We start from the raw sequence: 25203 nt of genomic DNA on the forward strand, positions 1-25203 counted from the left end.
TCCTCAGCATCCCATCAAACCGGCTGGCAGAGTTTTGGAGCAGCTGTTTCATATCAATCTGATGAAAAGGATTTAGGGAATTCCAATGCTGGATTTTGGGACACAGCTCTCCTCAGTTAACAAACTAGATGTTAAGGAGCTTATTTCCCCGTCGATTCGCTGAGGCTTGCCTGATACCTTAAACTCTTTGTTTTGAGTGTTACTGAGGCTTACGTGGCAATAATGAGAACGCTGCTGATTGAAATCTTTGAGTGCTGTTGTTTGATACCCTGTTTTTATAGCACAACAGAATTTTCTAGTTGTAATAATTTTGTGAATCTGACTGAAGAGTCCAGCTGTGACATTTGCAAACTGTAACTCGACTTTGTTGTTTGATCAGTAAAGTCTTACTGGCTCCAAAACTTCTCTTGCAATATATTTTGAACAAGGAAAATTCTACACTATCTTCAGAAAAACCCTCCAGGTCTTGCACATCCTTCACTTTCCCAGCATCCGCTGCATATTTGAACCCTTTGGCAAAAGTGACTGAATGAACTCTATGATCTGTAATAACCCTGATGATGCCACTACAGTGTTTTTTCTGTAGTAATTCACTCTTCTTCTCAGCGTCAGGGACCGCCATCCTCCAACAGTGCCGACCCAGAAGCTCAGAGAGAGAAAGCCGGCGCTAAGCTAGCAGAGAGTACTCTGAGTCTGACGGCAGAAGAGGTCAGTGATATGGAGTCCACGGCTGATGGGGTTTCCATTACTGAAGCCAAACGCTTAGGAATTTATTTGAAGATAGCAGGCTGATGGTATGCTCTTTCTTCTTTGGCTCCTCCTGACATATTTGATATCGAACAGTGTGTTTTATTGTCTCCCTGGACAGATGAAAGTGCTTGGAGGAGGGCCCACAGGGAGGAGTATGACAGGAGGGGGGGGGTTTGTTCGGATCTTTCCTACTCCCGGACACCACCTGGAAACTTTAACAGGTGAGGAGAAGAAAAGGAAGGGGGGGTGGGACAGAACGAGATGATTTGTGCATCAGAAAATGTCATATTGATTTATGCTACCAGTCAAAAGCTTGGAATAATAAAGTCTCTTCTGTTCTCCCATGGCTGCTTTTATATAATAAAAATAATAGATTACTTTCAGTCTACCAGTATCACAGGATGTTTGAAGGAAGAAAGATAAAAATAAGATTAATACTTTTTATTATCAGCAAGGTGGTGGCATTTAAATTGATCAAAAGTGGCATTAAAGACATTTATAAAGTTTCTATTCATCTGTGGAATCCTGAAAAATATAAACAGTAAATCTTTCCACAAAAATATTGTGCAGCACAACTGTTTTCAACATTGATAATAATCAGAAATGTTTCTTGAGCAGTAAATCATCATATTAGAATGATTTCTATATTAGTAATGATGCTGAAAATACAGCTGCACATCACAGAAATAAATTACACTTTAACAGATAGCCACATAGAAAACAGATTTTTTAAATTGCAATAATATTTCGCTGTTTTTACTGCATTTTGATCAAATAAATGCAAACTTGGTGAGCTGAAGAGACTTCTCTTCCAAAACAGTAAAAAGTCTAATTACTCCAGTAATGTATAGGGTTGGGTTTAGACACAAAAGTAACGATTCGATTCTCATCCACAAGCTTGTGATTCAATTTGATTCAGTATTTATTATTTTGGATATATATCAGGTACAGTACATGCCAAATTTTCTCAAGGAAATAAATATCTCAACTAAATGCTGCAAAATATACACAAGTCAGTTGGTACTACATTACTATAATATTGAAGGTTAAATTGATTGGTAGGCTTAAAATACACTTAATGATGTTTTATAATAATAAAGTTGTTTCATAATATTTCTAATTCAATTAGTTTTTTGAACGTTTATATTGTGGCTGTCATAAAAACCTGACAGATTTATTCAAACAAATTAAACATTGAAGAACAGTGCAAATTATAATGTATATGCTATATTTAGCAAAATGCCCCTCTCTACAGTTTACTTTTCTATCAGACTAACAAGTTTATGGTCACCAAATATATGTTTTTTTTTTCTGAGGTAAATGTGACAAAGTGACATTACGTGATATTTATTGTTTTTTGCGTGGAGGAAACACTGATTGAGAGATTACATGAGACAGGATACGGATTGTAAAGCTGTACTCTCTCTCTTAACTTACCTTCGGATGTTTAGTCATGTTTATTTTGAGCTGAAGCTGGTATTAATGTGGAGGAGGGAGCGATCTGTTCACTCGTGCGCCCAGAAACATGAAACACTGAAACAGCGCCAAAACAACATTATTGTTTGAAATATTGCAAAAAACAGTGAACAGAATTTGAAATCTGAGACGTTGTTTCATATTAAAAGTACCAAATCACAATTCTTATTGCGATATATTGGATGGGAAGAGCCTTTCAATGTTCTGTCCATTAGCTGAAAACAGGCTAGACTAATCGATTCTTGGGATTTAAGACTCGATATTGTTTTGTTAAAATGAGAATCGATTAAAATCGAGATCAATTTTATTTTTACCAAGCCCTAGTAATGTATATTCTCTCACTCTATGCATAAAATATTATTTACAGCTATATAATTCTTGGTGTCATTCAACAAAATAAATGAAGCAGCTGTGGAAATTTTCTAATTTAATCCTGCAGTCCACACTGCAGCTCAAGACAGTCGTCACTCATTTACTTTTGCACACTGACAGATTGTTTGAGAAATGTGCTTTGACTCATGCTCAGACTCTGATACGCTTAGTTTCTCCCATCAGCCCTTGCTCTAGCAGCGGTTGAGAGAGTATGCGGTTTAATGAGCAGAAATAAAACACAGTGCTTCTGCTGACCGTGGTTTACCAAAACATTCGTGCTTGTAAATGTCTCTGATTGGTGATATTATTTATTTATCATTTTCATTGTTAAACATGATGTACTAAAATAGCTAGAACCAAAACTGAAATAAAAATGTATTAAAAACTATATAAACTAATAAAAATGATGAAAACACAACAAAAATACTAAAACTTTTAACTAATATTAAAATAACTATTGATAAAAATATAAAAATAAAATCTATATAAAGCTATAACAGTTTCTCAATGATTGTGAAATAACACTGAACACTCTTCACAAGTTAATCTGAAGTCTTTGTTTTGTTCATGTTACACAGAAGTTTGACCTCGTGAGACTGTGTCGAGGTAGAAAAATACAAATAAAATGCTCAAATTTAGTGCAAGACATCTGAACTAAGAGTGTGGTTTAGCCAAAAGGGTCATGAATTGCAATTTTTTATTATTTTATAATGTTCTCTGAGGTCCACTTATAAAGTTAGCAAGTGTTTCTCCTGCAGAGGCGGTCTTTTGTTGCACTATGACATCATAATGTGACAAATTCCAAAACGAGTCGAGTTTTCTTAGCTTGGATTCAATAAAAGCTGTTTTTGAACTAAGTTTTGAATTCTGAAACATACAGGAGGTTTTTATAGTACATTGAGCTGTTATGAAGATCAAGTGATTTTGATTTCTCAGTTCATGACTCCTTTAAGAGACAAAGATGAGCTAATATGCTTTGTTCAAGGCTAAAGTAACCAGTGATTCTAATAATGCTATACACTGTTTTTGGAGTTTATTGGAGTGCGTTTGACAAGAGAATACTAGTTCAGTCTTTCTAATTCCAAATGTAATGTTGCTGTTTCTTTATAAGTGATACAAATCCTTTGTAAAGTGCTATTTTTAAGGGATGATTGTTTAAATTTATAGAAGTTAAATTTAAATTTGAAGATTGGTTAAAGTAAATCCTGCACCATTTTTCAGTGTAGTAAGGATGTTAACATAAACACAATTTATGTAGAATGAAATAATGTTCGGGTGCAGTATTACACCACTTACTCTTGATATGAACCATCTGTGAACAGGTTACAGGGATCACCCTCCGTTAGATCAAATACCCTCAAAAACCAGATGTGCTTAGAGCAGAGCAATCAGTGCCAGCCTAGTCTTTCTTCTTTCTGCTTTATACTTGAGTATGTTTGATGGGCAATGAAAATATGAGATTCCAGCAATGCCAATTCATGCGGATATCATTTCCATCACTCATGCATGTGCTCTCGTGCGCTCTGCCTCTGAATACAGACGGGTTACGCTCTGTAAGCACGAGTATCATTACTGAGCATGATGAATATAAGAAAAACATGTGCAGGAGATAAGAAGATAAAATATGGATAAAAACAGGTCAATGGAGTCACTTTTTTGGCATTCAGATCTACAGCAGGGTTGTTATTGCTAGATAAAACTAGGACTATTAAAATAAAATATTAATATTAGATTAAAACTTTAAAGGGAAATGAGAAAAGTGGCCTTGGCAACTAACTAAAGCATTAAGAAGCAGGCACTGTCCACTAACGGGATAGTGTTACCAGCTTGACAGAAAGAGACATTCATGACTTAAATAAAACATTTACTTCACCCAAAATATAATGTTATTGACACACAGGAAAATAGCTAAAGCTTTTCAAATGCTTGTTTAAGCTCGGTCTGGAAAAATTGTGCAGTCATTTAATGTTCAGCATTTAATGTTCAGCACCTCATAATTGTGTAATTTCCACCATTAGACAGTGATGCAGCAGCTCTTTCTAGCTGCTTGAAGGCAGAGCGTAGTAATTTTGCTCAAGCGTGACCGATGCAGTCACCATAAAGCCTCTAACCCATCGTTACGTGTGTTTTGTCATAAACATGCAGGGCAGTTGTTGAGTGAAGCTAACAGACGTTGTTGTCTTATTTCAGCAGCACACAGTTTTTACACAGTTAAAATGTGCAAGAAACATCATGTTCTCATTCAGCTTGCATCTGTCTCGTTTGCATCAGAGTCACTGCTGAAACCAACAGGACTGCTTGTTTACCACAGAATTTGTTTGGACTTGTAATGTAATGTAATTAATCTGTGTGTAATTATGTCTCTCTCTTTCTCTCTCTGTATCTCTATTTCAGTGGTTATCTGGAATACAAGACCTCTATGAACGCCATGTTGGCTAATAAACTTTTCCATGGAAGGTAAGTCTTTCCACCGTGGTTGGAAAGATCTTAATCTGTTTGAGGAATCTTCAGCCTGAGGGCTTTTTTTTTGTTGATTTTTAGTGTGAGTATGTCATACAAAGGCTTATGTGCACTGATAAAATGACTGTTATTCTTGGACCTTAAAGGAATAGTTCACCCAAAAATCTGAATCACCTAACAATACAATCAACCCAAGCCCATCCAAAACCAAGATTAGTTTGATTTCTTCACTGCATCAGATTTGGAGAAATATAGCATTGCATCAGTGTCTCAGCAATGGATGCTCTGCAGTGAATGGGTGCCGTCAGAATGAGAGTCCAAACAGTTGATAAAAACATCACAATAATCCACAAGTAATCCACAGCACTCCAGTCCATCAGTTCACATCTGGAGAAGACAAAAGCTGTGTGTTTGTAATAAATCATCAAGGCATTTTAAATAGTTTTTTCAGGCCAAAATTAATCCATAATAACACTTTCTCCAGTGAAAAAGTGTTCTGGTCTGAATCAGGAGAGAATTCTGCACAGATCAAGCACCGTTTACAAGCCCAAATAGCTCTGAACAAATATGTGACCCTGGACCACAAAACCAGTCATAGGGGTCAATTTCTCGAACTTGAGATTCATACATCATCTGAAAGCTGAATAAATAATCTTTCCATTGATGTATGGTTTGTTAGGAAGACAATATTTGTCTGAGATACAACTATTTAAAAATCTGGAATCTGAGAGTGCAAAAAAATCTAAATATTGAGAAAAATCACCTTTGAAGTTGTCCAAATGAAGTTCTTAGCAATGCATATTACTAATCAAAAAAATTAAGTTTTTGATATATTTACAGTAGGACATTTACCAACAATATCTTCATGGAACATGATCTTTACTTAATAACCTAATGATTTTGGCATAAAAGAAAAAATCAAGAATTTTGACCCATACAATGTATTTTTGGCAACTGCTACAAATATACCCCAGCGACCTAAGACTGGTTTTGTGCTCCAGGGTCACACACGTGGCTGGATTTTGATGTGAGAGACAACAGGAGATGGACTATTTCACTGGAGGAAGCTTTATTATGGATAAAAAATGTCCTGATGTTTTTTATATTTTTTATGCAAACACACATCTTTTGTCTTCTCAAGACTGGAGTGCTGTGGATTATTGTTATTATCATATCATCTGACTCTAATCCCAACCTGAACGCACCCATTCACTGCAGAGCATCCATTACTGAGACACTGATGCAATGCTACATTTCTCCAAACCTGATGAAGAAACAAACTCATGCTAATCTTGGATGTCCTGAGGGTGAGCACATTATCAGCTAATTTAATTTTTTTGGATCAACTGTTCCTTTAAACTCCAGTATGGCCAAGTTTATGTGAGCTTTCTCTAGAATGATTCAGAATAGCTTTCCCAGACTCACAATTGTTTAAATGATCTGTTGCTCTTTGTTTCTCTGATCTGTGATCTCCCTATCGAGGTTAATGCCTGTAATTTCAACCTCTGAATGCAAACAAACACAAAAGGTTATAAATGTCTGTTTTACCGTGTTCTTATTCCACAGGAACAAGGTAAATGATAATATACCTCTAGTTGTGGGGACCTTTTACACACACCATCAATACCAAAATAAAATTAATATTCTTAATATGCACAAGCACAAGCACAAACCCAAACCCGGACGAGCCTCCGCCGGAAGAAGACGAACAGGTGCGTTTGCATTACTTGTGTGCTGAGGCGCGATTCGTTGAGAGACAGCTCATATCTGATAATGAGCATTTACTAAAAATCATCTGCAATGTTTGACTCTGTCCAGTTAATAAGTTGAAATTTATTTTATTTGTTGAAATTATTTGGTTACACCAATGTCCTGCAGGTGATACACACACACACACACACACACACACACACACACACACACACACACCCCACTGGCAAACAGAGATCTGAGATCGCTCTGTGCAAAAAGTAACATTCAAAAGCTCATAAACTTGTGATTTGCAACTTCATTTTACCTTTCTCTCTTTAACGTTAAACTGACGCTTCGCGCTCTGCTTCTGTGAACAGTAAACCCCGCCTGCTTTGATTTGATTGGCCATCTCAGTCATTTTGACATTAATGAGCGCTGTTAGACCGCTGAGGCTTTGATCTGAAGTGCCTAGTATGTGCAGCGGTCGCGCGTGCATCCGTAGACTAGCGCAAGTTATTTCTCACACTTTAATAGTATTTATAGCTCCTAACAGGCAGTGTGACTATGAGAAGTTGTTACCTCAAAATGTACGTCAGTATGCAGTTTTCCCTGTTGCTCGTGTGCCAGCGATAATCCCTCTGCGTGCCACTGTTGGCACGTGTGTCATAGGTTGCCGACCCCTGGTTTAGACAGTTTGCAAGAATGTTTAGCGTCTGTGGTATAAAAAAACCATTGCTGCGAGATGCTGGCGGAGTGAATGAATCTTGAGGGCATGGGCGCAGCCTCTGTTGCCAGATTCAGCGATTATAGGGGTTTTTGGTTTTGTCTTTTCCATTAAATTTGACACTTTAGAATGTTAATAGAGTAGGAAGTCGCAATTTAGGGTCAGCAATATCCTTATCTTATTTGAAAAAAAAAATTATTTGGTTTGTTTTTATTTTTCTGTTTTTATTTGTTTTAATAGCAATATCTGACAACACTGCATCGCTGGCACTTAAGCTGACAGTTATCAAAAGAGCCCATGGACATGTTATTGCTGACAGGATAGCACATTCAGTAAGAGAAACGCAAGAAAATATCATGATATTATCTATTAGAAATGTTATCAATGTTATCAGAAACAGTAGCATTTAAAGGGGTCATATGATGTTGCTAAAAAGAACATTATTTTGTGTATTTGGTGTAATGAAATGTGTTTATGTGGTTTAAGGTTCAAAAAACACATTATTTTCCACATACTGTACATTATTGTTTCTCCTCTATGCCCCGCCTTCTGAAACACATCATTTTTTACAAAGCTCATAGCTCCGAAAAGCGAGGTGTTCTCTGATTGGCCAGCAGGGCGTTGTGATTGGCCAAATGTTTCAAGCATCTGACGGAAATGTGACGCCCCTCAACATATACTGTTATGGTGTGTCCCGGTCAGAACACCTGCATGACAGGAAAAAACAATAAAACCCATTACAAAGGTAGTTGTCGAGGTAGTTGTTGCATCCAGTGAGGACATAATTACTGATTATAATGACTTGTACTGTCTTTTTACGCGTTGCGTTGCATATTGTGCTGTGTAAACATAAAACCATGTCTGCATTTGTGATCGGAAAAACTACAAACAACAAGCGCTACTCTTCACTGCTCAAAACTTGCGTTTGAATCATCAGTGGCAAATCCTTAACATATGTAAACCTACTTAACATACCGTGAGTCAGAAGAGCCAGACTGTCCTGCAAAGAGTGAGGAACGGGCCGCGGCTTGAGTGAGCAGCAGCCGGAGGCTATAACGAGGAATGGCCGGTGGATTCGACAAAGGAGCGGCCGGGGATTGCGGCAACCACATATGACGACCCCGGGCTGCACTCCGCTTCGTCCACGGTGAGCACGAAGTTGATGTATTTTCTCAGCGACCAGCACAGATTAGCTTTAGGCATGACGAAGCGGATATCATGTTCTTTTGGAAGACCAAACAAAGTAGTTTCGCTTTCACAGTGAAACACACAGCTTCTCCATGAAATGGCGCCGGTGGCAACAGCAAGAATTAAAGTTACGCCTTCTTTCTTTGCGTGAACATTTGGGTGATGTTATGCAAATCTTCCCACATCGTGATGTAGAGATGTGGGGGTGTGTTAGAACGAGCCGTTTTAGGAAGGCGTGGACAAGTCTTAACTTTAATAAAGAATATCTCTTTGGATTTGAGACTTTAGTCTTTGCAACTTTACAGATCTTCTTTATGCACCAAGAGCTTGTAACACTCCAAAGAGAAAAGAAAACTTGAAATTGCATCATACGACCCCTTTAACACTGGTTACTCAGATCGTAGGTTATGTAGGTGGTACTACCTCCCTGAAATAAGTTTTCGCAGCAGGGTGTAATGTCAAAAGACATTATATGTCATTATAATCAGTAATTATAACCACACCCCAACCAAAAAAAACAAACGCCTAATTTGTAATGGGTTTTATTGTTTTGTCTCGTCTAGTGATGTCCGGATTGCGAACAAATCTTTCAATTTAACCGGATCTTCTTAGTGAACGGGTTGAACCAGTTCACCAAATTGAACTGAATCGTTTGAAACGGTTTGCGTCTCCAGTACTCACTAAAGGTACATCGGACAGCACAACGGGAAAAGCTTTAGTTGTAGTATATGACAGAAGCTAAATGACCCATCACCTCCTCAAAACTAAAAACTAGTCCTGTAGTATTTTTAAATGATAATATCTGATGTGTGTTTTTAGGTCTGAAAGCGTCTCAGTCCATGAGTGAGAATGAGGATGGGGTGGAGGGAGAGATAGAGCTGAAATCACCTCATCTCCACACAAACCAACTGCTCTGGAACAAACCCCTCACAACCCAAAGTCAAACCTGCTCCACATTTTCTCCAGCAAGGATGGGACCTCAGGTCAGTGTGGACACTCAGAATCAAGGGTAACGAGCTGGCCCTTACACTTTCCTGCGGGGGAGATTAGTGGTTCCTGTAGAGTGGATCCGAGTTTGATCAGCTCGTACCATCTTGCCATCTTAACTACATATCTGCAACTTGTTTTTGACTTTTTCTGCATTTCTCAGTGCTTTTCTGAAGTTAAAGAGAAAGTTATCCTAAAAGTTATCCTCATGTCATAATTTATTCACCCTCATGTCATTCTGTTATTTCTTCATTATTTCTTTAGTGGAAAACAAAAGAATATATTTTGAAGAATGTTGGTAACCACACAATTTTGGTGATTTATGCATGAAAAATATCAAAATATCTTCTTTTAGGTTCCAGAGTATAAAGAAAGTCATGCAGGTTTGACAGACGTGTTTTCAATTTATTTACATAGACTGAATGGCACAAAATGACAATTTCTCATCGCATTCAGTTGCACCTCACAACTCAAATAACATGGCATTACTTCTGCCTGCGCTGCGTATTCACACTCACACACTCACACACACACACACACTCACACGCACACACACACACACACACTTGGATCTGTTTAAAGAGGCTTGGTGAATGAGAGAGACTGAGACTCTGGCTGCGCCGTGGTATCCTTTTCATCCAGTGCCTTCACATGTTTTCATTGCTACTTTCACAGTCTCATTCACACAGGAAGCAGATTCCTCCTGCCCTGGCCAATCGGCACATCAGCCCTGACCTCGGCGTAGAACGGCTCGCCTCTTACTGGCCGCCTAATTGCCGGAGTCAGACTGTCTTTCCTTTGTTTAACATTTTGCAGGAGTCCTGGAAGCTGTTGAAACATATTCCCTCCCCCTGCACATTATGCAATAACCCTACAAAAATATTTAGACCTGCTCTTTTTATATGCTGACATTAATGAATATTACATACTTCTGTCCAAAATGCAATAAAGATTCCAGTTTCCTCTGGACTCGCAGTCCAAGAGGCTGAATTGTAATTTGAGCGAGGGAATTATAATGGCATGTCTGAGTTTGTAGAAATTCCTTTGCGCCTGCCAGGGCCGGGAAGGTACCAGGGCCGTTACAGTACAGTATATCTTTGTTTTTGTGTGACTACTTTTTCCGAAACATTTCTTTTCCGATTCGTCGTACTTTCCTTGCTTATCTTCTCATCATTTAGAGCATGTAAATAGCTCACGGTTGTTGGGAGCAGCATGGAGGGCATTTCTTACCCTCAGATCTCCCCCGAATGTTATGTTTGCAGTAACACGTTCGGCATGGCGGTAGTGGTAAGGTGCACATGTGCGTCATCTGTCTGCCGAAACAAACCTGCCATGAGTATATATGCGCAATTTATGTTCTTAAAAAGCCTTTTTGTGTGTGTTTGTCATGGTGCCAGTGTTTACCTAGGCTGTGCACCATTCAGAGTGATTGGGAATGTCTTTGAATTCCCATCCAGTTTGAATTGAGGCAGCAAACAGGATAAAGAATTTAATTAGAATTTTATGTTCCCCTTCTGTCATTCACTCCGACATTGTGTCGAGTGTACGAAACTAGGGGTCGCTCTTGAGAGCCCAAACACCTCTGACATCTTTGAGAAAAGGCCAATGAAACTGGATGTGCAGAATTTGCATAGACAAAAGACGACCAGCACGAGCATTGTATTCAGTGTTTGGGCCGTGCTCACGCTGAGGAAGCACTTGTGGATGGTTCGTGTCCCGCTCTCTTACATTTTCTTAGCCAAAAGGCCCCGAGTCCGCAGCTGCTTACCGCTCTGGTCCATCTACCTCTGGGTATGAGGCTACAGCGATGTGCATTGCAGAAGAGCATGGGGAGGAGGGATTAGTTTTGTCGGGTAATCCCTGTGAGCTTTCTGTTCTTACCTTGCTTCGTGCTTATCGGGCGAGTTTCTGGATGAGTTTGAGAGCCCATCTCTGGCTCTCACGGCTCAATCTCTCATTCTGGGCTCGCGAGCAGGACGAGCTGTCAATTGCAGCATTGGAGGGTGGGCTTGAGACATGGGAAGCAGATGACTCGGCTGAGCAAGCACCTATGGGCACTGAGCCTCAGTCCAGGGCTGAAACGGATGTGATGTTTAGAACATGGTAACTACAGTAATTATCAAAGTAGGAAGTGATGCCTTCTGGAGGCATTTGGCCAGGGCTGTTTTTACACCACAGACAAGGTTTGAAAAGAAAAAAATCATTATGAAAATATAATTATATTTTCCTTATTATATTCATTATTTCCTTATTGGTTATTTTGGGAAAATCCCAGGTATTTTGAGCAGTTGGATTATAAAAAAAAATATATATAGGCTAATATAAAATTTAAATGATAAAAGTAGCCTATATAAAACTGCAAAATTAACATTCATCTATCTGTACTTTTTACTGAAGTACATAAAAAATCAAGTACTTTTGTACTTTCACTCGAGTAAAATTGAAAACTGAGTACTTTTATTGGAGTAAAATTTTATTATACGGATCTGTACTTTTACGCAAAAACTTGATTTGTGTACTTTGTCCACCACTACTGTTTGGACACAGACACTCTGTCTCCTCACGTTCAGATGCAAAGGGTCTATCACGTGCCAACACGACTCATGCTGGGGAACTCATGTTCCCTTATCCGTCAGTGGCACATGTGGCAACTTTCAGACCATTGGCAGGGTATCTGGATGCTTGGTTTAGCCTCTCCAATCCCTCCCGATGGCTCCTCAGAACCATTCGGCTCAGCTATGCGATTCAGTTCACCAGGTGCCTGCCCAAGTTCAGGGGCATTCTCAGTATGTTCTTCGGGTGGAGGTTGCCTGTCCGCCTGGCCGAAATGAAGAAGGGGTTTTACAGCCTGTACTTCATTGTACCCAAGAAGGGCTGGGGGCTCAGACCAATCCTGTATTTGAGGACTCTGAAACGGGCCCTTCACAAGCTTACATTCAGAATGTTAACCCTCAAGCACATATTAACATGTGTCAGGGATCTGGATTGGTTTGTGACAATAGACCTGAAGGATGCGTACTTTCATCTCTCAATCTACCAAGGCACAGGCCGTTTCTTCAGTTTACCTTCGAAAGACGGGCATATCAGTACAAAGATCTTTCCTTCGGGCTGTCCCTGTCTGCTCGCATCTTTACGAAGATTGCGGAGGCTGCCCTTGCCCCTCTCAGGGAAGTGGGCATTCGCATTCTCAGTTACCTTGACGACTGGCTGATCCTAGCTCACTCGTGAGAATTGGTTTGCACATTGGTTGTCCCCTTGTGCTGCCCGAATTACCTTTTGTTAAACCCTAGTTTGCTCACAATTACATTAATATTAACCATACAAACATAAAAAAATCTAGGAAAACTTTTTTTTAAAGATGATGCTAGGTTATTTTATGGGTGTGCAATATTGACACAAATTTATTTATTTTTTTGATAGTGATAATTACCATATTTTGCAGACTGTGTTTTTAGATAGTACCTTGGTTGGTTTGAGCCTGTCATGGATAAATAAATATGATACTAAAGCCACCAGTAGGTGGCAGCAAGTCTCCGTCTTAATGAGGGATCCATTGACTCATTCATTCAAAACAGCTGATTTGTTTAAAAACTAAGCTAGTGATTGTGTTTATGAATGGGCCACTGAATCATTGACTCAAATGATTTGTTCAAAAACACAGATTAATTAACTAAATGAATGAGCTCATTCGTAACTGTGAATGAGCACAGTGCTGCTTGGAGATGCACAATTGGTCTTACTTTGGCTTTGTTAAAAACGTTTTATTGCAGTTTTTTGCCGAAACACCCGAGATAAACAGACAGCATTGTGACTAATATAACACACTTAATACTAGCATCTTGTTTGTTGAGCTGTTGTATAAAATCAATTCATTTGCGATCGCGCTGACATTCGGGAAAGCAACACTCTTGTTATACTTAGACATTACTTAACTATCATGACATGACTATTAAAAATAAAATTTCTTACAGGACATTTTTGCCACCATATCTTGAATTATATTGTAATCTCATAGCCTTCATCCGGCACTGAAAAACTCTCATGATGTGTTTGTTTTGTTTTTTTGCAAAGTTACAAAATGTCAGCTCGCATCATTAAAACAACAGTTAGGATATTAGTACACAATAAATGTTGCACACTCCTTGCTCATTTACTTTCTCCATTTGAAGCTGTCCAGTGTGTCACAGTGTTGTTTAATATTGCACACACATTTACCACAGTTGACCTCACAGAACAACCTTTCTTTCTTTCCACTTCTTCTGAAACATCTGCCCTTTTAAGTAAAATTTCTTCTTTTGTACATGTTTAAAATAATTTTCTTCTTTTGTACATGTTTAAAATCACCAGAAAATTGCCACACAAGCATCAGTCTCAACGCAGATATCATCATATCCTTGTGTCTCCTGACTCCCGAGGCGTAATATCAATGTAAATAAATTAGAGATTTGTTCCGCTTTAAATTCAAAATAAAATATTGTAGCGAATACACTTTAATTTTCAAAATGATGTTTTATTTATTATTTTATATTATTGTTTAACCCTCTGGAGTCTAAGGGTATTTTTGGGGCCTGGAGAAGTTTTGTCATGCCCTGACATTAGTGCTTTTTTCAGTTTCTTATAAATATCTAAATGGCTAAAGTCCAATCTCACTGTAATCAGCACAAACTGGGCTATAATAATATGTGAGCAGCATGTATGTACATGATTGTGTTTTTGAGGAAAAAAATGTTATGCGTCGTTAGTGAAAAACTAAAAATGTTAAATCACTTGAATAAGGCAATAAAACACATACAGAAAATTGGTTCCCAGGAATTTTGAGAACTGGAGCTTGTAGCCTAGAATTTTTTTTTTTTTTTAATAAAATGATGTGAAAATCATCTTGTTTACTCACTTACAGAAAAAACAATATTGATTTAAAATTTTCTAAGACACTTTTTGTTGGTAAAAGTCATATGCGAGTAGGCGTCAACTATCATGAAATTCACACCTGAGAAGACAAAGGCCTGCATAATGAGCTGCATAATGAGCCATTCAGTCAGCTGTGTCACTGAGAGGGGGTGAGTTACAAGAAAGAATGTGAGGACAAAATAAATGTATATAATTTTATGTTTGTAGTTTATTTAGAATATATTTAATTATCCCACAACATAATTTAATACTCACTTGTGAGTGCAGTTAAACAGTTTATTAGGAAAAAATCAAAGCTGACTTTCAAACTGAATTTTTTTGCATCATTACTCCAGTCACACAATCCTTCAGAAATCCTTTTAACAATCTTATTTTCTACCAAAAAAAAAAAATATATTGTTATTATTATCATTATTATTATTATTATTATTATTATTATTATTATTATTAATGTTGAAAAGAGCTGAGAATATTTTTTTTTTAGTTTTTTTAGGGGGGATAAATTGAAAGAACAGCAATAATTGTTTACATTTGTTACAGTTACATTTATTGTTACATTTATATTATTTACATCAAGCTTTTGAATGGTATAATAGTGTATATTGTTATTGAAACTTCATAATATTTCACTTGATTATACATTTAGTCAGGAATTATAGTTTGGAAAAAGTCTTTGGAAAAAGTCTAACTAGTAAAATGTTTACACGTTATGTGAAAACTAGTACAAGTATATAAATAAATAAAAAGAGACTTACTCATGTTTATGATCTCTGCTGAATAAAGTGCTTCATTCTTTTTTTCTGAGGAAATCCAAATCTCAAATCCTCAACCACATCACATCTTTTTGGTCTTATTCATGTGTCTTCTTCCTCTCATCCGCGAAGCAAACAGTAAAATAATAAAAACTGAAGAACAGTCTCGCTGCGTTGTCTTCTGTTGTGTGGGGCGTATTCAAAAGCCGCGCGCTTCAGTGAAACATTTGAATCTCAAAAGCGCGCTCGGCGCGGGGGGCGTGGGTCGCATTAGAAGATAATGAAGGGAGACGTGAAAAAACGGACATCGCGTTGTTTTCATATGGATTACTTTATCACAGAATATTTTGTTTTCAGCAGCACTTGTTTAGTTTAAAAGTAGACATGTCAGGCTTTCTATAGATATCTCTCTCATGTCTCTTCGTTGAGTATTCACTGAGTTACAGTTCATTTTAATGACGCATTTGTATCTGAAGATCAGCGCAGACAAAGGCTGCAGACAGCACTCCTTGTTTGTTATCTTTATTTTATAAGTGCACAAAGTTTTGTTGTTGTTAATATGTCTGTATACAAAAAAAAGTAGACACTTTACAGATTCGATTGATGTATGTTTGCACTTATCTGTACGATCAAAACTGAAAGTGTAATTAAGTTCTTTTCGGGGTTATCAGGAGAAAATAAAACAAAACACTTATACGCGTTAATCGACTCCAGAGGGTTTAATCATCCTGTGGGCCAGATTGGACACCTCTGTGGGCCATGTTCAGACAACTGGCCATATGTTTGACACCCCTGACCTAGACCGATTGGGAAAAGAGCTAACTCTGCCCTTAGAACCGGTGTTCAGATGCATTGTTGTTACAACAGGCATGTAGTATCAGGAGTCTGGAGAGGCCCCTAGTTGCATTGGCATATAAATTGCCTGGAGTTGTTGACAGTGCTTTTGGCCTTGAATAGGTTTCAACCCTTGATCTGGACGGACAACACAACGATGGTTGCATACATCAACCACCAGGGTAGTGTTCGCTCCAATTGCATGTCACAACTCGCCTGCCATTTCTTATTTTGGAGCCAGCACAGACTCAGGTCTCTGCATGCCACTCATATCCCGGCCGACCTCAATCGTGTAGCGGATCTCCTCTCACGACAGGTCTCGCTCAGGGGCGAGTGGAGGCTTCACCCCCAAATGGTTCAGCTGATTTGGAGTTGGTTCGGCCAGGCACAGGTGGACCTGTTTGCTTCATCAGAATCAACCCATTGCCAGTTGTGATACTCCCTGACCGAGGCTCCCCTCGGCATGGATGCACTGGCTCACAGCTGGCTCAGGGGCCTACTCAAGTATGCATTTTCCCCAGTGAGCCTCATTGCACAGACACTGTGCAAAGTCAGGGAAGACGGAGATCCGTGCCTGGATCTCTGGAAACTTCATGTTTGGTCCCTGGACGTGTCCAGGAGGAACTCAGAGACCTTTCAGCAGCAGTGGTGAATACCATTATTCAGGCCAAGGCCCCTTCGATGAGGCGGTACGACCTGAAGTGGTGCGTTTTTCGTGAATTGGTGTTCTTCCCAGGGGAAGGACCCTCGGAAATGTGGGATCGGATCTGTGCTCTACTTCTTCCAAGGAGGCCTGAACAGGCACCTGTCTGCTTCTACACTAAAGGTGTACGTGGCCACTATTGCGGCTAACCACGACACCATGGGAGACAGATCGGTGGGGAAGCACTGGTTATTATTACTGGTAATAGATTTGATTATTAAGTTCCTCAGAGGCGCCCAGAGGTTGAACCTTCTGAGGCCACGTATCATTTACTCTTGGGATCTCACTGTGGTCTTGGAGGCCTTACAGAGAGATCCATTTGAGCCACTTCAGTCAGTTGAGTCCAGTGCCCTCTCTGTGAAGATGGCCCTCCTGACTGCGCTCACTTCTGTCAAGAGGGTGGGGGATCTCCAAGCCTTCTCTGTTAACGAATCATGCTTGGAGTTTGGGCTGGCAGACTCTCACGTTGTCCTGAGACCTCAGCCTGGATATGTGGCCAAGGTTCCCACCACTGCTTTCAGGGACCAGGTGGTAACATTGCATGCTATCCCCTTCCACGAAGGGGACCCTGACTTGTCTCTGTTGTGCCCAGTACAAGCCCTAAGCACATACCTAAATTGCAATCAGAGTTTCAGATGTACTGAACAGCTCTTTATCTGCTTTGGAGGACAGCAGAAGGGGAATGCTGTCTCCAGACAAAGGATCTCCCACTGGATTGTGGATGTGATCCTAATGGCCTATCAGGCTAGAGGCCTACCTTGCCCACTGGGAGTGAGGGCTCAGATATCTGTAGAGCTGCAGGTTGGGCTTGTAAGGTCCATGCACTTGGCCCAAGGAAGGTATACAGTGCTGGCTGAAGGTTTCTTGCGTGTTCTGTCTTTTCAGCCTGCAAAGTAAAAAAAAATAAAACTCAAATCTAACACCAAATCCAACACCAAATCATAATCAACTCGAATTTAGGTTTAAATGCAAATTAATTCAAATTGGTTGTATGTCTGTTTCTAATTAGTATTCTTTAGACATTTGATTATTCTAGTTAACTCTTTATTTTATATTTACTCGTTCACTCGGGTGTTCATGTTGCTAACAAGGATACAATGTAATCTACTAGAGTTAATAATTACAGAGTAAAACAGAATAAAATAAAATGTAACAATTTATTATCAGTCAGGTAAATATGTATTATGTCAATTACAAATATATCAAATCATATAAATACAAAACATCAAATTCTCAAAGATTAATCTAAAACTAAAATATGCATACTTGACCTTAGAAAATACATAGTATGAAGTGAATAGACACACATCACACTACGGGCTTTCTGGCTACAGAATCACCCTGATCCTCTTGCAACATTTCCTTAAGTACCTCAGACCAAGACAAACATCCCCCGAGATGGAGACAGGAACTAACAATTGGAATTTGCATTGATCATGTAGAGATATCACCTCTTGAGACAATAGACATTTTGCCTGAGAGACACTTGGAAATGGCACACCCTCTACAGTGAGCAAAATATCTCTTAACTCTTAGGATCTGTTTTACCTTTTCGTCTACTTCCTGTAAAATTGAGACCATTGTATCAGTCGCCCTGAGACAATTCAAATGACACCAAACATGTAAATATCACTTGCATTCATATAGACCATTATATTCTATTATTGACCATTCTTAGTGAGCTGGGTTAAGGGAAGGATGGGTGAGGGGAAGGAAGGGGATGAGGAGGGACCATTGCATATGTGAGGAACATTTCCTGCATTTTCTCTCAGTGAAATGTGGAAATAGATGTCTGTATGTTAATGCACTGTGGATCTATTGTCTGTCTCAGAAGATCAAAGGTCTGAGGTTCTGTAATTCTTACAGGCTACACCTAATACATTTGCTAGAATTTATAATCTACGAATTGGAACCAGTTTCTTCTAGAGCAGTGGTTCCCAACCTTTTTCAACTCGCAGCCCACACAACCAAACACATATGTTTGCGTGGCCCACTGCAAAAAAATTAACTGACCCCGCTATTGTTGGGTTAATAACTTAGAACTCAGAAGCTAGATTGTTAACTGTATATATTGAATGAACTAGAGCTGTGCGATATTGACAAAAAAAAAAAAAACAATCGGGATTTCTTTGATCAATTTTGCGATTTCGATTTTAATCACAATTTTGACACACACAGATATGCTTTACAGTCATAAATGCATTCAGGATGAATTTGAAAACATATTTCCAAAAGAAAACCAATTAGAGCTTTATCAAAGGTTGTAACATCTCTAGAACAGACATAAGTCAAAATAATCACTATAGTAAAGGTGTAACAAAATTTCTAGACCTCTGGCAAAAAAATATAAATAAATAAATCCTGAGTCCAGGGACTTTTTTTTCTTTTTTAACATACATTGTTTATAGAGCTCATTAATTGTAGCGGTGCCTCAGGTGTTGAAATAGATTTGTTATACATTATACAGGTTCACACGTACTCCGTTTGCAGTGCGTAGGCTATACAGTATGTGTATGCGGTGCAGAAGCAGCAGCGAGAGCGAGTTATTGTAACGCGAAAGCACACTAAAATAATGCACGAGCGTGAATCTCTCCGCTCGCACGCAGATTTCCTTTGCTTTGTCACAAAACCAGACATGCTTGCTCAGATACACGCTGATCTCACCCGGAGAGAGTGTGCGCACTTAAAATGTGTCTCCTCTCATTTAAACTGCGTCCTGTGCACTCACAACTCTCTCTATGCTCATGTGCTAGATATTAATTATTTTCGCATGTTTTTATTTCTAGCCTTTTACCGCGTGCAGTGTGAATGCTCTGATCCGTTAACATGGGCTCGGAAAAAAGGCGCTAGACAGACAGTATGTGAACCTGGAGTTAGGCATATTCCCAGTCTGTTCTGTTCTCGCGCTCCATATAGGCGCGTTGCATTCTGATTAGATCGGATGGCATGCTGCGGGAGGTCAGGGCCGCGGAAAATCGTGCTATAAAGCGATTTAGAAATCGTGCATGGTCAGATCTTGATTTTATGACGATTTCTATCGCACAGCCCTAGAATGAACTGGCAATGAACAGAAAATAACTCGGGCTTATTTAATTATAAATATATGAAATGGTGTTATTATGTTATGACTTAGACAATTTTACATATATTAACAATATTATTATTTATTTTTATTGTAATTGGAACTTGCTATTAGAACTCATTACGAGGTAGGTTTCCTCGAGTGAACTGTTGTATTGGGTTAGTGCTCCACATGTAGTGGCTCCTACTGAGGCCCCATGTGTGTATTCTCCACTGTATTGCCCCTGAGGCTTAGTGTTTCTCTAGACAGACATTCTGTCGATAAGTTCTGGGTCTTGGTAGATCTCCCCTTACATATAGCCCACCCCAGTACCTTTCCTTATGTGGTATCCTCACATCTTTACATATTAATCTTCACGTTACCTCCCCATTGGGTAGGATGTGATCTCCGTAGTGACTCTTTTTTCCCCTAGGGGGAATAGTCACTGTCCCAACATTACTACCAAGACATTTCAGCTGTTATATTATGGTGATAACAACTACAGCAAAACCCATCAGACATAGACCCACACTGCCTCTACTACAGCCCACCCCAATGCCGATGTTTAGAGGTCAGAGTAGAGATCGACCGATATGGGTTTTTCTATAGCCGATGCCGATGCCGATGTTTAGAGGTCAGGGTCAGCCGATGGCCGATATGTGCTGCCGCCGATTTTTTAGGGTCGATATCTTGAAATTTTCCCCTTCATTTGCATGCTAAAATGTCACACTAATAATAAGTGGATGCACAACATTTCTAAACTTAACATCATAATTTATTGAACACTGACTTCAATTGACTCTCGAATCTTAATTTTGTGCACTGCACGGTATTAAAATAAAATATTTATCTAAAGTTAAACCAAACAAGAAAAAAACTGACCAAGTATTAAATATATGAAACAGGTAATATATATAAGTCAATCATTTACATAAAAGTTTTAGAGCATTTATCAAGCAGAATTTTTCAAGTTTGTTGGAACATAAATGTAAACTTAAATATACATTTAAATAAAATAAATACAATTTTATAAAAATCAATTAAACTGAAAAATATAAAAAATAAAATATATAAAAAATAAATAATACTAGTGCTGCAAACACACTAGCAACCAGCAACATTTGTGTTTGGTATAAATGACACAGAACATCTAAAGTGCATTCTAATTTCAAACTTACATCGCAGTCTGTTCATTATTAAAATAAAGTACAGTCGACCAAACATATAAAAGGTTACACTGGTCAGTTTAAATAGACTGTAGTATACCGGTCCACTCTGCTGTTATGCCAAGGACGTTTTTTGCTCATGTGAGGATGATCTATTCCATCTAGTTTACATAAAAAAAATAAAAAATATTATAGTTTAACATTCAGATACATTGCGAATATGGAAACATTTGGATATGTGCAGAACGAGACGTGAGCAACAACCTACAAATACATCTAGCCAAACCCCCGCGCGCTCGTCCTCGTCTGCACGCACGCATGCACTGTCACGATCTAATGCACTGTAAATGCAGGATTTTTTTTAAAACAAATAGGCCTACCAGAAAGCACAAATTCAAAATCGAACATTTTGCAGAACAGGATCAAATAAAGTACTGGTCATAATACTCGCATAAAATGTTTAATGTGAAAAAAGCGGTTCACTGACTGCGCAGCACAGCCACAAGCACCACAGTTACGTTTGGGATAATTTTATTTTTAATACTATAGTGTCCTTTGAAAACATTGCAATATTGCATTTTAAAATACAACAACGAGCACCACGAAACCATTTAAAGAGGCGCATTCAGCGGTCTCCTTGACTGGAAACACTCAACTAAGTAAAATGATTTCAAACGTATGGCGCGCTCTCTTCATTTTATCAAATGATCATAATCACATCTATTCATTTTACAGTCCTGCTACTAGCATTTTATTCAGACTAAAACCCCTTTAATTCGGGTGAGAAAGCTTTTTTTTTCCTAGTGGCTTTTGCACATAATAATAATACCACTGCAGACGCATTTCGCAGCATTAAGGTTATTAATTGATCATTAATTTAAATGACGATCGATCATGGAAATGATCAAATATTGACATCCCTAAATGCAAATGAGTTGGATGGAAACCTGGCTATTGTCTGCATCAAACCATGCTTCCGAACAAATGTCATTCACTGTTCTGGACTGCTCCAGGACAGCTGTCTCTCCGAGCGCGGTGCTGTCTGTGAGCGGGGTGGAGTAACGGAGCCCTCAATCACGCTGCAGTGTTTGTGAGAGCTGCCACCTTCTCCACCCCATTTACAGAGTGAAATTCTCTGACTACCTTTATCTCCCAGGATTGTTGTTGAATCTTCCAAAAGTTTTAGCTTGGGGTCCTTCACATGCGGCAGCAGCACTTTCCACCGCACCAATAACACAGGGCTGCCCGCCGACGTGCCTGAATTTAAATCGGTGCTACTAAACACGGATATCGGCTGATGCCGATATATTAAAAAATGACAAATATCGGCCCGATATATCGGCCGACCTCTAGTCTTAAGTCTTAGGGGTTGAAAGGTTATGAGGAGGAGAGGTGCATTTGGTTGTGACATATTGGCTAGTCAACATCTGCGCCCCGTGGACTCGTGATTTCTGGCATTTAGTATAGGGACCCCTAGTGTTGTACACTTGACACAGTGTCGGAGTGAACGACAGAAAGGGAACATCTCTGTTACGTATGAGTTTAAAGGCCACCAGAATGACCAGACACAGCTTCCCTCATCTTCCCCTCAGGCAATCCATCTCAAAAACACTTGACCGTAACTGTGGAACACACAACACTATTTATACATTCATACACTTATTTATCTAACGCACATACTTAGTCTACACTTCAAATTTGCACATAATGTACCTGTACATACAAAACTGTCTATTGTAATATACTTGCACATACAACTGTCAATTTGTATATTGTTATTCCTTACTTATTCTATTTTTTATTCTTTATTATCTGTGTTTTTGTTCTGTCACTTTCATTCTGTTGCACTGCGGAAGATTCTGTCATGAAAACAAATTCCTTGTATGTGTAAACATACCTGGCAATAAAGCTCATTCTGATTCTGATTCTGATTCAAAGTGGAGCCAAACAACATGAAGCAGGTTTACAAAACGGAGACATTAAAGCTGAAGCATGTAATTTCAACTTTGTAACAGAAATAACTAAAAATAATGAAATGTTTACTGAACACTACCCTAATCTGATACTGGTCAAACATCATCACAGTGTTTATATTCTCAAAGGAATCAACCTACAAAGGGCTTAATTCTAGTTGCCTCTGCATATTAAAGGGGTCATATTATGCTTTTTCACTTTTTCAACTTTAGTTAGTGTAATGTTGCTGTCTGAGCATAAAAAAGATCTGCAAAGTTACAAAACTCAAAGCCCACTTCAAAAGGAGATATTTTATGTAACAGAAATCACTTTTTAAAAACTACAATGAACGACTCATTTGGATTACAACGCATATTTTCGGGAATTTGTAATATCACAAAGGTCGACGAATGGGACGAGACCTGGTTCAGCTACACTAGAGAAGGCAACGAGTGTTATCACTATGCTGGAGACGTGCTAGCTTTCCCAAGACAGACGAACTTAGAGTGGTTAGAGTCATCCAGGTTAAAATCATTCTCAAATTGATTTGATTTTGATGCAATATTTACACTGAAGCTCGCAGCAGTAGCTATGATAAGGGGCATGACATATCCTGACCAGGCGACGAGTGGAACCAATCACACCACACACTGGCCCAGCTAACCAGTCACAACACACACTGGCCCAGCTAACCAGTCACAACACACACTGGCCCTTCGTATTTCTTCGTATTTCGAGTGGGCCCAGCTAACCAATCACAGCACACACTGGCCCAGCTAACCAATCACAGCACACACTGGCCCAGCTAACCAATCACAATACACACTGGCCCTGCTAACCAATCACAACACAAACTGGCCCAGCTAACCAATCACAACACAGAGTGGCCCAGCTAACCAATCACAGCACACACTGGCCCAGCTAACCAATCACAACACAAACTGGCCCAGCTAACCAATCACAACACAGAGTGGCCCAGCTAACCAATAACAGCACACACCGGCCCAGCTAACCAATCACAACACACACTGGCCCAGCTAACCAATCACAACACACACTGGCCCAGCTAACCAATCACAACACACACTGGCCCAGCTAACCAATCACAACACAGACTGTCGCAGCTAACCAATCACAACACAGACTGGCCCAGCTAACCAATCATAACACACACTGGCCCAGATAACCAATCACAACACACACTGGCCCAGCTAACCAATCACAACACACACTGGTCCAGCGAACCAATCACAACACACACTGGCCCAGCTAACCAATCACAACACAGAGTTGCCCAGCTAACCAATCACAGCACACACTGGCCCAGCTAACCAATCACAACACACACTGGCCCAGCTAACCAATCACAACACAGAGTGGCCCAGCTAACCAGTCACAACACAAACTGGCCCAGCTAACCAATCACAACGCAAACTGGCCCAGCTAACCAATAACAACACAGAGTGGCCCAGCTAACCAATCACAACACAAACTGGCCCAGCTAACCAATAACAACACAGAGTGGCCCAGCTAACCAATCACAAAAAACACTGGCCCAGCTAACCAATCACAACACAGAGTGGCCCAGCTAACCAATCACAGCACTCACTGGCCCAGCTAACCAATCACAACACACACTGGCCCAGCTAACCAATCACAACACACACTGGCCCAGCTAACCGACCACAACAAACACTGGCCCAGCTAACCAACCACAGCAAACACTGGCCCAGCTAACCAACCACAGCACACACTGGCCCAGCTAACCAATCACAGCACACGCTGGCCCAGCTAACCAATCACTGCACACACTGGTCCAGCTAACCAATCACTGCACACACTGGTCCAGCTAACCAATCACAACACAGAGTGGCCCAGCTAACCAATCACAGCACACACTGGCCCAGCTAACCAATCACAACACAGATTGGCCCAGCTAACCAATCACAGCACACACTGGGGCAGCTAACCAATCACAACACACACACTGGCCCAGCTAACCAATAACAACACAGAGTGGCCCAGCTAACCAATCACAACACAAACTGGCCCAGCTAACCAATAACAACACAGAGTGGCCCAGCTAACCAATCACAAAAAACACTGGCCCAGCTAACCAATCACAACACAGAGTGGCCCAGCTAACCATTCACAGCACTCACTGGCCCAGCTAGCCA

The 25203-nt window shown here is 39.6% G+C and overlaps 1 pseudogene; it reads left to right on the forward strand.

Moving 5' to 3' along the window:
* The window catches only part of LOC122140135, a 95547-nt pseudogene that overhangs the window by 43077 nt on the left and 27267 nt on the right, over positions 1-25203 (forward strand).

The sequence above is a fragment of the Cyprinus carpio genome, chromosome B17, assembly GCF_018340385.1.
Source record: "Cyprinus carpio isolate SPL01 chromosome B17, ASM1834038v1, whole genome shotgun sequence".
Lineage (NCBI taxonomy): Eukaryota > Metazoa > Chordata > Actinopteri > Cypriniformes > Cyprinidae > Cyprinus > Cyprinus carpio.